Source organism: Bos indicus x Bos taurus, chromosome 8, assembly GCF_003369695.1.
Source record: "Bos indicus x Bos taurus breed Angus x Brahman F1 hybrid chromosome 8, Bos_hybrid_MaternalHap_v2.0, whole genome shotgun sequence".
Classification (NCBI taxonomy): Eukaryota; Metazoa; Chordata; class Mammalia; order Artiodactyla; family Bovidae; genus Bos; species Bos indicus x Bos taurus.
Window position 1 is genome coordinate 9,868,822 of NC_040083.1, and position 17,561 is coordinate 9,886,382.

Sequence of the window (17,561 nt, forward strand, 5' to 3'; positions counted from 1 at the left end):
CTCTACATCCCCGGAGCCCCAGGTGCTCCTGAGCATCCGCCTCCTGTGGATCTCACAAGTCTCTCCTCTTCCACTATTTCTTCCTTTCACACAGTTCATCTCACTAACTAGTTATGACTTGGGCTTTTTTTGGGCAGCGGGGAGGGGCACTATAGGGCATATGGAAATTCCCTAATTAGGGATCCAACCCATGCTTCCTGCAAAGGAAGCTCAGAATCTTAACCACAGGAACACCAAGGAAGTCCCTGGGCTCCTTTCTTTTCCTCCCCACTGTCTCTTCTGAGCATCATCTCCACCTTGAAGCAGATCCCTCACTGCATCATCCCAGTCTGTTTTCCAACTGCACTCGAGACATCACCATACCATCACCATCCTGTGAATACCTATTTCATGAATACTTAATTGCCAGGCAATATGCTTAACCCTTTGTAAGCACTGTCTCATTTCAATCCTTGCAGGGTGAAATCAGCTTACTGATAGGGAACTGACATGTAAAGAGGCTAAATCATGCCTCCCCTGGTGGTTCAGTGGCTAGGATTTTGCCAATGCAGGGGGTATGGGTTCGATCCTTGGTCAGAGAGCTAAGATCCCACATGCCTCTCAGCCAAAAAACCAAAACATAAAACAGAAGTAACAAATTCAAGACTTTAAAAATGGTCCACAACAAAAAAATCTTTAAAAAGAAAAGAGGCTAAATAAAGAAGGTGCCCAAGATCATAGAGTGAGGCACCAAGTGATCACAGATGCGACTCCCAACTCTCCCCAGCTCCAGAGTCAACATTCTGGACCAGAACAATCTGGCTGTCTCGCCAGGCCCTTAAACTTTATGCCTCCCACACTGAACTCATCTTTATCCCTTCCCTGTGTACTCTCCTCAAATCCCCTTATTTATTGGTTCCCAAAGACTCGGACATGACTAAAGCAACTTAGCATGCACACATGCACTCATTCTTACCTAAAATAGAAATTCAAAACCTGGCATCTTTTTTTTTTTTTGGCTACACCTTGGGGCTTGCAGGATCTTAGTTTCCCGACCAGGGATTGAACCTGGCTCACATCAGAGAAGGCAATGGCACCCCACTCCAGTGTTCTTGCCTGGAGAATCCCAGGGACGGGGGAGCTGATGGGCTGCCATCTATGGGGTCGCACAGAGTCGGACACAACTGAAGTGACTTAGCAGCAGTAGCAGCACATCAGTAAAAGCACCATGTCCTAACCACTGGACCAGCAGGGAACTCCCCTGGCATCATCTTCAACGTCTCTCTTTACCTGCATGTGAAATCCATTTTCAAGGCTTAAAGCCTTGATCTGCAAGAGGTCTACCATCTCTCAGATCAGATCAGATCAGTCGCTCAGTCCTGTCTGACCCTTTGCGACCCCATGAATCGCAGCACCCCAGGCCTCCCCGTCCATCACCAACTCCCCGAGTTCACTGAGACTCACGTCCATCGAGTCAGTGATGCCATCCAGCCATCTCATCCTCTGTCATCCCCTTCTCCTCCTGCCCCCAATCCCTCCCAGCATCAGAGTCTTTTCCAATGAGTCAAGTCTTCGCATGAGGTGGCCAAAGTACTGGAGTTTCAGCTTCAGCATCATTCCTTCCAAAGAAATCCCAGGGCTGATCTCCTTCAGAATGGACTGGTTGGATCTCCTTGCAGTCCAAGGGACTCTCAAGAGTCTTCTCCAACACCACAGTTCAAAAGTATCAATTCTTCGGCGCTCAGCCTTCTTCACAGTCCAACTCTCACATCCATACATGACCACAGGAAAAACCATAGCCTTGACTAGACGAACCTTTGTTGGCAAAGTAATGTCTCTGCTTTTGAATATGCTATCTAGGCTGGTCATAACTTTCCTTCCAAGGAGTAAGCGTCTTTTAATTTCATGGCTGCAGTCACCATCTGTAGTGATTTTGGAGCCCAGAACAATAAAGTCTGATACTGTTTCCACTGTTTCCCCATCTATTTCCCATGAAGTGGTGGGACCGGATGCCATGATCTTCGTTTTCTGAATGTTGAGCTTTAAGCCAACTTTTTCACTCTCCACTTTCACTTTCATCAAGAGGCTTTTGAGCTCCTCTTCACTTTCTGTCATAAGGGTGGTGTCATCTGCATACCTGAGGTTATTGATATTTCTCCCGGCAATCTTGATTCCAGTTTGTGTTTCTTCCAGTCCAGCATTTCTCATGATGTACTCTGCATATAAGTTAAATAAACAGGGTGACAATATACAGCCTTGACGAACTCCTTTTCCTATTTGGAACCAGTCTGCCATCTCTACTCACACCTAATTCCCAGATTCAAGTCCTCACAAGTCTTCTCCTGGACTACTGCCTTAACCATTTCAATTTCTGACTTAGGAAATACAATTACATTCACAGGATCTCCCTCGAGCAAGAAAGCCAAGGCAACAGGACACACAATGAAGCTCGTCTTCACCGATCTGTCCATACTGTATACCTATTACAGTATATTTTTGCACTTTGGAACTTGATCAAAATAGTTTTGCATTGCTATTTAACAGTCATATATGTAGATCTTTTTATCCGTTTCAAGGAGTCAGAGAACAGAATTGAGTGTGCCTTTGGTACCAACCAGCAGGAGCCTATGAGTCTGCTTTCCAGAGCATGGTCACAGGGACTTAGTAGTGCCCACTCTCTTTGGTTCCAGCTTTTAAATTCCAGAAGAGACATGACTGGCCTCACTTGGGTCCCATGTCCACCCCTCGATCAATCAACCTTGGCTAAGCAGCAGGTCAGCCTTGTCTAAATATAGTACATGGAGCTTCTCCTATAAATAGGACTTGTTCCCAGAAAAGAAGGAGGCATATACCATTCATTCATTTGTTCATTCTTTCATTCTATCAATAAATACCTATGTTATGTGGTAGCTGGATGGGAGAAGAGTTTGGGGAGAAAGGATATATGTATATACATGGCTGAGGCACTCTGCTGCACACCTGAAACTATCACAACATTGTTAATCAGCTATACTCCAGTATAAAACAAAAAAGGTTTTTTAAAAAATCAGAAAATAAACAGCTGAGCACTTATCAAAGTGTATGCAAAGTTCTTTCATATATGCAAAATATCTAAAACATGATCCTGCCCTCATACCATGAAAGTCACAGCTTAAAAAGATGAGTAATCACCAGAGAGAAAGCATAACAATATTCATCTGTAAGAGATCATCAATCCAGTTACATGTAATGGACGATAATTCACCACACCCTGTATAAGCCTCTGGTGGTAAAAATGATCAGTGCTAGCATGTACATGTTCAACAAAGCCAGGGCTGCACCACTAGAAATAAACTACAGAGATATGCAGTGACAGACTAAACAGCAGATTCACACCGTGGAATACAGCAATGAGCATGAATGCTTTGCAAACATACACAACAATATTGATGAACGTCTCAATGTTAAGCAAGAGAAACTGGACACGAAAATATACAGGCTATGATCCCATTTATAGAAAGTATAAAAAACAGGCAAAACTAATCTACTCCAAAGGAGTAGCGACTGGAGGGGAGCAAAAAAAGGGCTCTGTGGGTGCTTGTTCTATCTCTTGAGCTGGGTGTGGTTCCACAGGTATGTTCAGTTTATCCAAATCCATCAAGTTGTATGATTATTATATGTGTCCTTTTCTATGTGGATATTATCCTTTGCTTTTGAATGTTTTAAAAAAAATAAGTAATGATCAAGGCAAGAAGCTTTAGTCACCCTTGAACATTGTCACTATGATTATGCTAGAGATGACAATCATTGCTGGGCTGGGCCCACCCCCACCACCTTCTCAGAGACACTAAACCCTGTCCATCCGTCAATCTTCAGAAGAGCCACCTCCCCTCCAGCCCCAGCTGACTGGACCTGGAAACTTGACCCCATGAAGCTGAATCAGGTGATGAAGTACTTCATTCAATAAACTGCACAGATTTGGGGCAAAGAATTTCTGGACATATGCACGGTGATAAACCAAGAAAACTGGTCTGCAGAAAAAAGAGCCAACACGATACAAGGAAGCAAAACAAACCTGTGGGAGATGCAGTGAGATGCCCCAGAGGCTGCTTACGCACCAGCTCTGGTACGCATGCGCCCCACCTGTCACTGGGTGTCCCTCAGATTGCTCGTGTAGCCTTGCTGCTTAGTCGCTCAGTCATGTCCGACCCTTTTGGACCCCATGGACTGCGGCCCGCCAGGTTTCTCTGTCCATGAGATTTCCCAGGCAAGAATACTGGAGTGGGTTGCCATTTCTGTCTCCAGGGGATCTTCCCAACCCAGGGATCAAATCCACATCTCCTGCTTTGAATTCTTTACCACTGATCCACCTGCGAAGTCCCATGTAGCCCTATGATTTCAAAAAAGGAAATCTTACTTATTTAAACTAGTTTAAATAGGTTTCTGTTTGTGGCATGTATTATCTCATTTAGTTCCTGTAACAACCCTACACAGTGCCATTATGATTCCCATTCTCAGATGAGCTAACTGAAGCCCTTGTCCAAATCACACAGCCGTGGTGTTGGCAGGATTTGGATCCAAGCAGTCTAATCCTGGAGTCTGAAATCTTAACAAATCAACTGCATTGCAATGAGAGAGAAATGCTGAAAATGTAAACATGAATTGCATGTTGCAATTTAACTAAGGCATCTGGTTTTAAATGGGGAAATGATAAAGAAGATTTAAAAACTGGCTGTCCGAAGAAGAATGGTAAGCACTTATTTTTTTCACAAGGGAATTACAGTTTGAGTTATAGGTGTCAGAGAAATATAAAATGCATATAACGTGACAAATTATACTAAGTAAGACTGTGTTCTTATACCAGGAAATTGTTTAAAAATTTCAGCAAAATGCTCTGTCAGCAGGTCCCCACTGATTACCTAGTTTCCCCAAAATGTTAATACCCAGGAGAAGGGGATTTTAGTCCTATGGAAATTAATGATTAAAGTTACTCCCTAAGAGGGAAGCAGACGCCAGTGGTCACTTCCCACAATGATGGCCAGACTCACAATCCACTCAGCAAGACTTCTAGATAAATCACAACCAAGCCATTGGTGATCCCCATCAACCTTCAAATGGCATGATTCAGGAATTATCAGTGAGTTTAAGTCAGATAAGAACTTGTTCTCTGTAATGCTTTGACTTTAGAAGAAAGTGCTGACAACCACCACTCAAGATCTTTTCTATATATATATATGATTGAGCAGTTTTGTGGCTTATATTTAGAACAATGCGTGACAATTTCTAGATTAGAGTCCCAAGGTCCATCAATGCCAGAAAGACAAAAGGTCATCTTCTGAGGCTCCATGGATGGCATTCTTTAGCCTGCTAAATAGCTCAACCCAAAAGTCCTTGCTTTGATGTTACCTTTTAAAGGAGGCTGGGTTTTTTTGTTTGTTTGTTTTTTGTTTTATAATCTGGCAAAAGGAGGAATTGTTTGAGCAGTTTGTGGCTAATTTGTTGTAAGAATACTGAGTTAAACTGAGCTCCAAAACAAAGCACATATTATTATCAAAATGAGGATTTAATTCATTTCCTCAGTACCTTGCATGTGGCTGTGAAAAATGTTTTGCTAATAAGAACCTACTGGATAGCACAAGGAACCCTACTCAGTACTCTGTAATAGTCTATATGGGCAGAGAGTCTATTGATTAAAAAAAAGAGTGGATACAAGTACATGTATAACTGATTCATTTTGCTGTATGCCCGAAACTAACACAACACTGTAAATCAATTGTACTCCAATGAAAATTTTTTAAATATATAATAAAGTTTTGTACTAGTTTCACATCAGGAAACTTAGCCTGATATGAAACTAGTTATCTACATAAGACATGTACTTTGTAATGACCAATTAACATTCTAAAAATCAGCTATTGTCCAGACTTTCCTAGCCGTCCAATGGTTAAGATTCCATACTTCCAATGCAAGGGGCATGAGTTCAATCTCTTGTCCAGGAATGAACATCCCACAAGCTGTATGGCCAAAGGAAAAAAAAAACAGCTACTGTCCTTCAAATTGGAGTAGGAAATGGCAATGCACTCCAGTATTCTTGCCTGGAAAATTCCATGGAGAGAGGAGCCTGGCAGGCTGCAGTCAGTGGGGTCACAAAGAGTCAGACATGACTGAGCAACTAAGCACACACACATGTCCCTCAAATATAATAGATCTGTCTTTAAGTTCCCTTCTTCCTTTTTTTTTTTTTCTCTTCTTTTTTTTCACCATGCTGTGAGGCCACAGTGGGTCTTAGTTCCCCAACCAGGGATCAAACCCACACCCCATGCATTGGAAGCACAGAGTCTTAACCACTGGACCACCTGGGAAGCCCCCTCTCCTGTGAGTTTTTACTCTCTGCTTATGTTGTCAGCACAGCTTTTGAACATTCAGTGTATCTCAAAATGCGATCAGAATTTCCTAAGCTTGCTCCTGAAAGTTCCAAATAGTGCTACAGATGTTCCCAAAGGCTAATATACAGGCCCCTAACACATGCCCTATTAGGACAATGAGTAGTGAAAACGAGCCTAGTTAAGCATAACATGCCACAGCACGGCATGAATGCCTAGTTGAAGAACTTAAGGTAATGAGATCTATAAGCAGAAAAAAAGACAAGTCAGGCTGAATCACTGATGGCTGAGTTCCAATGTCATGTCTGTAGGCAGCTCCATGACTCTAAGATGGTCCTAATACCAAAGTTATCACTACACAAAGATTCAAAAAATCAACTGCTCACTACTTCCACTTATAAATCCTTCCTGTAAACAAGGCATTCCAACTGAAAATTAGCCAAGTGTCTTAGAAGTACTTAAAGAAAATCAATTAGCTTCTTACTTGAACAATCTGGCTGAAAAATCAAAATTGAAAGTGCAATTTCTGAATGTAATCTTGCTCAAAACTTTAAAAACATATTAACTTTTAAATAACATATGAATTTAGGTATTAAAAAAAACCCAGTAGTTTCTGCCAAGCAGATTTTCAAAAGAAAAATGTGGAGATTTTAAACCAATTCATGAAGGTTTGCAACAAGATTTTAAAGAGAAATACTATTTTCTCAAATATTCCCAAATATGAATTCTCACACTAAATGGTAAGAACATGATGCGAGTGGACCCAGTCAATCCCAGAACAAAATAATCATTGACCCCTTCCCCAACCCAAGCCTCCGAAGCCTTGCAACTGCTATACCACAGGTCAAAAAATTGAACCAGATGGAAGTGTGACCACATGTCAACAAATACGTCAATTCTGGAGGCCAAAACTAAAACCCAAACTCAACTCTAACGGAGTATGTCCGATATTTCATCCTCTTGTTACAAACTTGATGTTCTTTAAGTACTAACCCATCATTACATTAATGTAGGTTATAAAAAAAAGCCTATTTATAAAGTGAAGAGGTGATTATTTAGAAAAAGGATGGCTGACATAAGTGATGTAAATAATTCAAAAATACTTTAACCACATGTGAAATATGCTAATTATGAAAATCCTTTAAAAGTTCACATACTACATGCATTTGTATTATTTTTATGTACATTTAACTATGTTGAAAAGATTCTCAATATTTCCTTATATTTCATATTTAACTTAAATAATAAGTAAATATCAGTAGGAACATGAATTAGCAAAAAAACTCACAAAAATTGGTAAATTAAATAATTGCTAATTCTGTGCCTTCCTTCCAGCTCATAAGCACAATTTTATAAAACTGCTATCTCTATGTATTAACCATTTCTATTTCTTCTGTTTTCACTTACTTTGAATGGACTATATGTTTCTACATGATTCTCATAGTCATCTCTAAAGACATTTTATGTGTCTCAGTGGTTTCTGACTAACAGTTTGTAAATAGAATGCAGTTTTCATCAATCCACAGTTAAATGAGATAAGCAAAGGCAAGTTACTGAGTTTTTAGTAAAGCTAAGTTTATTCAATTTACTTTATTGAATTAATTACCTAATAATAATTATTATTATTCTTACAGTTTATTTGTCCTTCACTTTGTGATTATGTCCTTTCCCTTTTTTTGTGTTAAAAGGTATTTTTATGGAATTATAGTAATGGTAAATGGCAGTTTTTTATCTTCCTCATGTGACAAAATACTGAAACATACCTATTTTGCCCCCTACCATTACCAGTTATTTTATATCTTACTAGTCCAGTAAATCCAAAAGTCAGTTAACTAAATATACTCCTTCATGAGATGAACCTATTTGCAGGGCAGGAATAGAGACGCAGATGTAGAGAACGGATGTGTGGACATGGAGTGGGAGGGAGGAGGGGATGGAATGGCCTGGGAGATTGGCATCGACATACGTAGAGCTACCATGTGTAAAGCAGACAGCCAGTGGGAAGCTGTTGCAGAGCACAGGAAGCTCAGCTCCACGCTCTGTGATGACCTGAGGGGTGGGATGGACGGTGGCGGGAAGAAGGTTCAAGAGGGAGGAGGCATGTATGTGCACATATGGCTGATTCACTTTGTTGTACAGCAGAAACAAAACACTGTAAAGCAATTATACCTCAGTTTTAAAAATGAATTAAGTATGAGCCCACACAGACACGCTTAAAAACATTTGTGGAAAGACTCCTGTGGTAGCAGGCCTCCAGTACGTCCTCAGTGATCCCTGCCTCCCGGTATTCACACCCTTGTGGGCCCCTCCCACACGCTACCAGGGGTGGTCTGTATGGCCAAGAGAACACAGGAAAAGTGATGGCACGTCACTCCTGAGATTAAGTCATACAAGGCTGTTCAGCTGCCAGGAGGTTGCTCTCTCATTCTTCCATCCCTCCCTCTGCAAGAAGCCAGCTGCCATGTCACGAGTCACACGACAGAGAGGTCCTTGTGATGGGAACTGAGGCTTCCTGCCCACAGCCAGGTGAGTGGCACTGGGAGCAGACCCCCCAGCCCCAGTCAAGCCTTTGGATGAGTGCAGCCTCATGGAAGATCCTGAGCCAGAACTGCCCAGCTAGGCAGCTGCTGAATCCCTGACAGTAAGATATAATAAATTGCTGTGTATTAAATGACGAAGTGTGAGGTATCATGTTATGGAACAATAAATAACTCATGCAACTCCTTTTTTGGCTGCAAGATGAACAGGTCTCTGGCCCCAGCGCAATGCCACAACAGTTAACGTGTATTCATACGGACCTTGGGAGACAGAAAGGATTAGCGAGGTCTATGATGTCCATTATCCTGGCTTCAGTTTGCTTACATTGACTTCTTCCTTCTCTGTTGCTTTTTCTACTTCTCTCATATTGACCAGAGTACTCAGTAAACTGAAAAATCCAGCTCTAGCAAAGGAATCAGTTTTACAAGTCTGCAGGCTTTAGTTAAAGGAATATCGTCCTATGTAAATGTAATATTTTATAATATTTTATAAATCTGGTTAATTTCTATTGACAGAATCCCTCTTCATGGCTGTCAGATCCTAACTACGCCCATCCTTATCTCAGCAGAGGAGCATGTCTTCTATTCACAGAGAAAACAGAAGCAACAGACAGAATCTCTTTTATGAGACTGATGGGCTTCCTGCTGCACTAAGAAGGCAGGTCAGACAGGATCTCTTCTAAATTCCCTCTTCCAACTTTTAAACCCATCTATAAATATGATCTGATAAATATTGGTGGATGGCATCACCGATTCAATGGACATGAACTTGGGCAAACTCCAGGAGGTGGTGAGGGACAGGGTGCCCTGGCGTGCTGCAGTCCACGGTGTCACGAAGAGTCAGACATGACTTGGAGGCTGAACGACAGCAACATAAACACCGGGGTGCAAAGTTAATATTTCAGCAGTTGATGCCAGGGCTCCTCTTAGGGGCAGAAAATGCCTAATTGAGGAAAGTACTTCATATGAACACCTGAAATACGAAAGAGGAAAGCTAGCCTTACAATAAAACTGAAACAAAGAGATAGCTAAACAGATTTACATTTGAAAAAAAGAGAGAGACCAATAACATGAGGACTGAAAGAGCAAAGAGAAGATGAAATGGGGTGGGTGGGGCGGTAAAGAGAGATGAGGCTCAAACAACAATGTGGGAGGTTCAAGCTTAGGGAGAGAGCTCCAGGGATCAGGAAACTGCAAGTATGTTTAAAATAGAAATATCTATTATTGGGCTTTACATTGTTGTGTTGCTAAGGATATAAAATGCCCTAAGCCCTCAGTAATACCTGATACATGTACAAATGCCTTGTGTGAGTGATTTTGGGGAAAATCCAAGAAAAAAAAAAGATCCAGGGTAGGTCTGAGTTCTACACCTGGGTCAGCATGGAACCAAGGAATAAGAACATGGGAACTGAGGTACAAGTGAGATGAAGAATTTGGGACTTTTCTGGTGGTCCTATCCTGTGGTTAAGACTCCCTGATCCCAAAGCAGGGGGCTCCAGGTTCCATCCCTGGTCAGGGAACTAGATTCCACATGCCACAATGACGTTCAAAGAGAAATAAATAAATAAAATTTAGTGGAAGCAGAAATGCAACAGCCAAACAAACCATAAGATCACCTCCCAGGAATTAACAGAGATCTTGGAGTGGGCACTGAACTCCCCAGTGGATACAGAATGGAGACAAGCCAATCTTACTTAAATCTCAAAAGAGAATGCTACTTCAGCTGACATCTGGGTACATATCTGGCTTTTGACAAAGAGAAGTCCCAAAGTAAAGGCACTCTGTTTTTTTAATAAGATGTAATATCTTTCCTTTAGACATGGTTCCATCAACTATTCTCTCTTTGCTACATAAAGTCAGTATCATCCTCACCACAGGGATTTTCCTCTACACAGGGGTTTTCCTTGTACACGGACTCGGGCCTAAAGCATCATCATCTTGTAACACGGGCTTTGAACTCAGAAATGTTGAGATTTTGGATCCTTATTCTATTATTGGTGGTATGCATCCATGCTAAGTCACTTCAGTCTTGTCCTTTGCGACCCTGTGGACTGTAGCCCACCAGATTCATCTGTCTATGGGATTCTCCAGGCAAGAATACTAGAGTGGATTGCCACGCACTCCTCCAGGGGATCTTCCCAACCCAGGAATCGAACCTGCATCTCTTATGTCTCCTGCATTGGCAGGCAGGTTCTTTACCACTAGTGCCACCCAGGAAGCCCACTGGTGGTATAACTTTGGGCATATTACTTAACCTCTCTGCATTCTCTCAGCTATAATTGCCTCATCAGAAAAAGGGAATAAAATAGTACCTACCTCTTAGGACTACGGTAAGGATTATCCTGGATAATGAATATAAATTGTTAGCCCAGCGCCTGGCAAATAGTAAACCCTCATAATGTTAACTCGATCATCATCCACCAGAACTCGTTTAGTTTTGGCTGCACTGGGTCTTTGTTGCTACGCGTGTGCTTTCTCTAGTGGCAGGGTGAGGGCTTCTCGATGGCTGCTTCTCTTGTTGGGAGCACGGGCTTCAGCAGTTGCAGCACACAGGCTCAGTAGTTATGAATCCTGGGCTCTAGGCCGGAGGCTCAGTAATTGCAGCTTGCAGGTTGCCCTGTTGCATGTGGAATCTTCCCAAACTAGGGATCCAACCCATGTCCCCTGCATTGGCAGGTGGATTCTTAACCACTGGACCACCAGGGAAGAAAGGTAACCGATGAGTTCCTTAGTCATTAATCCCGATGAATCTTTTCCTTTTGGAATCCTTTTGCAGAATACATGGTAGTCTTAGACACTTGCTGCTGCTGCTGCTGCTGCTGCTAAGTCACTTCAGTCGTGTCCGACTGTGCGACCCCATGGACTGCAGCCTACCAGGCTTCTCCGTCCCTGGGATTCTCCAGGCAAGAACACTGGAGTGGGTTGCCATTTCCTTCTCCAATGCATGAAAGTGGAAAGTGAAAGTGAAGTCGCTCAGTCGTGTCTGACTCTTAGCGACCCCATGGACTGCAGCCTACCAGGCTCCTCCATCCATGGGATTTTCCAGGCAACAGTACTGGAGTGGGGTGCCATTGCCTTCTCCCACTTTCTTGAAATGGTCCAATTTTAGCTCTCCCACCACTCTTTTCTTTCACTAGCTCTTCTTTCTCCACCACCCTATATGTGTTCATGTGCCCGGGATCCTGCCCTCCACCATCTTCTGCTCTCATTCAACACTCACGGAGTGAATGCAGTCAAAACTCCAGTAGCCACATCTCTGCTTCTAACCTAGACCTTTCTTCTGAGCTCTTGAGCCAAACTACTCTCTAGATAACTTGTCCCAGGGGGTTGAAAAAACCAAGGCTTCAAAATCAAATTCATAGAGCCTGTTAACAAAGTCATCATTTTCTCTATCTACTCCAATTCTTTTTCTTCCCTATAACCATTTCCATTATTAACATTAACTAGTTATCTTTCCTGTCTCCCTTGCTTCCCCACTGTGTCCAACTGGCTATCAGAGCTTGATACTCAGAATCCTATCAGTCCTGCCCCATCCTTCATGATGCTGTGGTAGCTCAGAGTGGGCTTTAGAGTCACATGAGCCTGAGTTCAAATATTAACCATACCATAAGCTGACAATGATTGTTCTGGGCCAAGTTACTTAACCTCTCTGACCTCTGGGTTTTGTGAGAGTTAAATGAGCTACCATGTGCAGAAATGGCCAGCACATAATTGGAATTCAACAAACATTCCCCCCTACATCCCCTTCCTCAGGCCTTCATCACCGTCTGGTCTAATGCAATGTCCACTTTGTTGCACGGCTTTACCCTTTCTCCTCCAAATTGCCCTGCAGTTAAATTCTCTAGAAATTAAATCTGATCCTGTCATCTCTTTGCTTTAACACCATCAACATCTCTTTTTATCATATGGAACAAAGCCCAGCTGCCTTCCTGGTCACTTCTCCCCCATCCTGGTTACTCTAAAATATTGACTCTTCACCAGCTACATCATACACACACTGGCTTACATTTCTGACATGCTGATCCCTTTGGTTTTAATTCCCTTCCCACGCCCAAGTTGTTTCGTCCAACTGGAAAGCTTCTTCACTCCTCAAGAATTTTTTCAAAAAGCTATCACTTACATGACAACAAAAACTGAGGCAACAAAAGCAAAAATAAACAAGCTATAAAGCTTCTGCACTGCAAAGGACAATGCATTGAAAAAGCTACCTATAGATTAGGAGAAAATATTTTCAAACCATATATCTGATAAAGGTTAAAATTAAAAAATATATAAAGAACTCCTACAAACTCAGTGACAAAAAAAAAAAAAACACCCATATAAAAAATGGGGGAAAAACCTGAACATTTTTCCAAAGACAAATCATCAACAAGTACAAGAAAGGCGCCAAACATCGTTAATCCGACCCCATAGACGGCAGCCCACCAGGCTCCCCCGTCCCTGGGATTCTCCAGGCAAGAACACTGGAGTGGGTTGCCATTTCCTTCTCCAATGCATGAAAGTGAAAAGTGAAAGTGAAGTTGCTCAATCGTGTCCAACTCCGTGCAACCCCATAGACGGCAGCCCACCAGGCTCCCCCGTCTATGGGATTTTCCAGGCAAGAGTACTAGAGTGGGGTGCCATTGCCTTCTCCAAATCATCAGGGAAATGCATATCAAAACCACAATGAGAAGTCACTTCACACCTGTTAGGATGGCTACCATCAAAAAGACAAAGTGTTGCCAAAGATGTGGAACAAAGAGAAACTTAGCAGACCATTGTTGAGACTGTGAAGTCATACAGCCATATGGAAAACAGTATGGGGATTCTTTAAAAAATTAAAAAGAGAACTACCATATTCTGGGTATATACCCAAAGGAAATGCAGTTAGTACCTTGAAGAGAAATCTGTACTCCCATGTTTGCTACACTGTTACTCACAATAGCCAAGATATGGAAACAACCTAATTATCCACTGATGGATACACACAATGGAACTATATTCAGCCTTCAAAAGAAGGACTTCCCTAGCGGTCCAGTGGCTAAGACTCTGCACTCCCAATGCAGGGGGCCTGGGTTCGCTCCCTGGTCAGGAAACTGGATCCCACATACCACAACTAAAGATCCCGCGTGTTTCAACTAAGTCCCAGCACAGCCAAATAAATAATCTTTTTTAAAAAAGAAGAAGAAAAAATCCCTGACTTCTGTGACATGGATGAACACAGAGGACATTATGCTAAGTGAAATAAGCCAGATGCAGAAATTTAAAAAAAAAGTATGATCTCACTTATATGTGAAATCTAGTGATATCAAATACGGAGAAACAGAGAGTGAAATGGTGGTTTCCAGAGGTGTGGAGGTGGGGGAAACAAGGAGATATCAGTCAGAGGGTACAAAGTTGCAAGATGACTAAGTCTGGGGATCTAGTGTGCAGCATGATAGCTGCAGGTAACAACACTGGCCTGAATACTGGAAATTTGCTAAGAGGTTAGATTTCACCACAATAAAAGGTTAACAATTCCAGGGTGATTAAATGAATATGTTGATTAGCTTGACTAGTATAACCATTTTACTATGTACGTGTATACCAGATCATGTTGTATACCTTAAATATACACAATTTTAATTTAAAATTTAAAAATTGGGACTTCCCTGGTGGTCCAGTGGTTAAGAATCTGCCTTGTAATGCAAGGGACACAGGTTCAAACCCTGGTCAGGGAACTAGAATCCACATACCATGGAGCAACTAAGCCAGTGAGCCACAACTACTGAGCCCCCATCCCTGGAATCCACAAGCCGCAACTAAAGAGTCTGTGCAGTACAACGGAAGCTCGGGCACGACACGGTGAAGACCCCAAGCGCTGCAACCAGGCTCACCACAGCCAAATAAATAAGTATTTTTTTAAAAATTAAAAATTTCAAATCTGTTACTAACAGGGTGATACTATTTTAACTGGTTCAGACTCTTTAACTACTCTCTATAAACACACACATAAAAATACATATACAGGGAGAGGAAGAGAAAGAGAAAATGGTAAGACAAGTGTAGATGTGATAAAATGTTAAAAGTTGGTGAATCTGGAGAAGAATCATTTGGAACTTACAAAAAAGAAGGTGCAAAACTCTGTATAATTCTGACTTTTATGTAAGTTTGAAATTATATCAAAGGGAAAAAGAAAGTATGAGGCAATCTAACCACAAGGTAACAATCAAATAAACCCATGCTGAGGTACATTTTACCAGAACACTGACCTATATTCTAAAAATGTCAATATCATGGGGGAAAAAAAAGGAAGGAGGGAGGGGCAGGCTGAGGAAATGTTCTAGATCAAAGGAGACTAAAGAAACATAACAAGTAAATGTAATGTGAAACCCTGGGTTAGATGCTCTTCATACATTGGGAAAAAATGTGCTATAAAATACATTTTTTGAACAAGCAATAAAATTAGAAAAAAGACCCTTTACCATATAATAATAGCACTAAAACAATATTATATGTTGTGAATCCATGCCATGAGCTATGTGGGATCTTAGTGTTCCCCAAGCAGCGATCAAACTCACATTCTCTGCATTGAAAGCTCAGAGTCTTAAGCACTGAATCACCAAGGAAGTCCCAAAAGGTCCTTGTTCTTAAAAGAGACATCCTGAGGTATCTAGGGGCAAACTATGATGATGTCTGCAACTTTAAGATGTTTCAGCAAAATTAAATAATAGCGTGTGTGTATGTTGAGGGGAGCTTCCCTGGTGGTCCAGCGGTTAAAACTCCATGCTTTCACTGCAGGGGACACGTGTTCCATCCCTGGTCCAGGAATGAAGATCACTGTATGCCTCCCAGCACCACTGGGGGAATAAAAAGGTGTGTATGTGTTTACCTAGAGAGAGAGAGAACAAATACAGCAAAATATTAATAATGGTGAACCTGAGTGAATGCTTACTATTCTTGCAGCATCTCTGTATGTTTGAAATTTTTTCATAATAAGATATTTTTTAAAAGCTATTACTAATGTGAAATACTTTCCCCACTCTCTCAGATAGAATCAACCCTGCCTCCTCTAAGTTGATGTGTTTTTATTTTTAACCTAAAATGCTCAGTGTGTGTGCTCAGTTGCTTTAGTCGTGTCCAACTCTTTGCAACCCTAGGGACTGTAGCCTGACAGGCTCCTCTGTCCAGGGGATTCTCCAATCTTGCTGGATTCTCCAGCAAGAATACTGGAGTGGGGAGCCATGCCCTCCTCCAGGAGATCTTCCTGACCCAGGGAATGAACATGCATCTCTTGCATCTCCTGTATTGCAGGCAGATTCTTTACCACTGAGCCATGGCGGAAGCCAGTGCTCAGGCTGGGTTGTAATTATTTGTTGAAGCTTCTTGAGGTAGGAACTTAAATTCCCTTTGGAATTTAATCATGGGAGGAGTATTCTAATTCAAGGCAATTTTATGTTGCTCGCATGGTTTTACTGTAATATTCTGATGCTAAATTTTGGGCTCGCAGCAAAACATGGCTGGACATTCTTGAGCTGAGAACTAGAATAGAAAAATAAGCCTTTGGTTCGGAGCAAAGCACAGTGCTGGGGTTAATCCGATCAATGACTCCATTCTGTCCCTTTATGGACTCCTCTGCAGGCATAGCTGGAAAGCCCACACTGGCTTCCAGGCAGGTACACAGAAGCATTACACAAGGGAAAGATATTCTGAAAGTTGAACCAATTGCCCCTGATGCTTGGAATATAACCCCTGGCACTTCTGTCTTCTCACTTCCAAGACATGTATCTCAGGAGGGCAGCCCCATCCTCAGTTGGCCAGAGGTCTGATTATAAAACTCAAGGGCTAATAGAGCTTATGGTTGCCTTCCCTGGTGGCTCAGTAGTAAAGAATCTGCCTGCTAATACAGCAGAAAAGCAACTACGCCCATGTGCCACAATGACAGAGCCCGGGAGCTGCAACAGCTACTGAAGCCCACGAGCCCTAGAGCCCACATCCCACAGGAGACGCCACTGCAATGAGAAGCCACACTAACTAGAGAGTAGCCCCTGCTCACCACAGCTAAAGAAAAGCCTGTGCAGCAATGAAGTCCCAGTACAGCCAAAAATAAATAAAGTTATTTCAAAAATAAAAGAGAGAGAGATTATATAGTTGGAGAGTGATGGAGAAACCATGCTCTTCCCATCTCTCTAGCCTTCTTTGACCAAGAACTTAGAATAGGGACTTCCCTGGTGGCCCAGTGGCTAAGACTCTGCATTTCCAATACAGGGGGCGCCCAGCTTCGACCCCTGCTCGGGAAACTATCCCACATGTCGCAACTAAGAAGCCCACATGCCACAATGAAGACACTGTGAGTCGCAATTAAGACCCAGCACAGCCAAAATACATAAATATTTGTTTAAAAAATAAACTGAACATTGTTTAAAAACATAGGAAATATTCTCTGTCCACAGTGCTGAGAAGACAACTTCTACTCTTCTCTCGGCCCACTTCCCTTATTTCCTCCTCCTCCAGGAAGAAAAAAGTACTTCTATGATTAATAAGACTAGGTATAGGGCTCCCCTGGTGGCTCAGACAGTAAAGAATCTGCCTGCAATGCAGGAGACTTGGGTTTGATCTCTGGGTTGGGAAGATCCCGAGGGAGGAAATAGCAACCCAGTCCAGTATTCTTGCCTGGGAGATCCCATGGACAGAGGAGCCTGGTGGGCTGCAGTCCATGGGGTCA

General features: G+C 42.2%; 1 protein-coding gene across 1 annotated transcript in view; it reads right to left on the reverse strand.

The window, feature by feature from the left end:
- The window catches only part of EXTL3 (exostosin like glycosyltransferase 3), a 131,821-nt gene that overhangs the window by 66,223 nt on the left and 48,037 nt on the right, over positions 1-17,561 (reverse strand). The window lies entirely within an intron of this gene.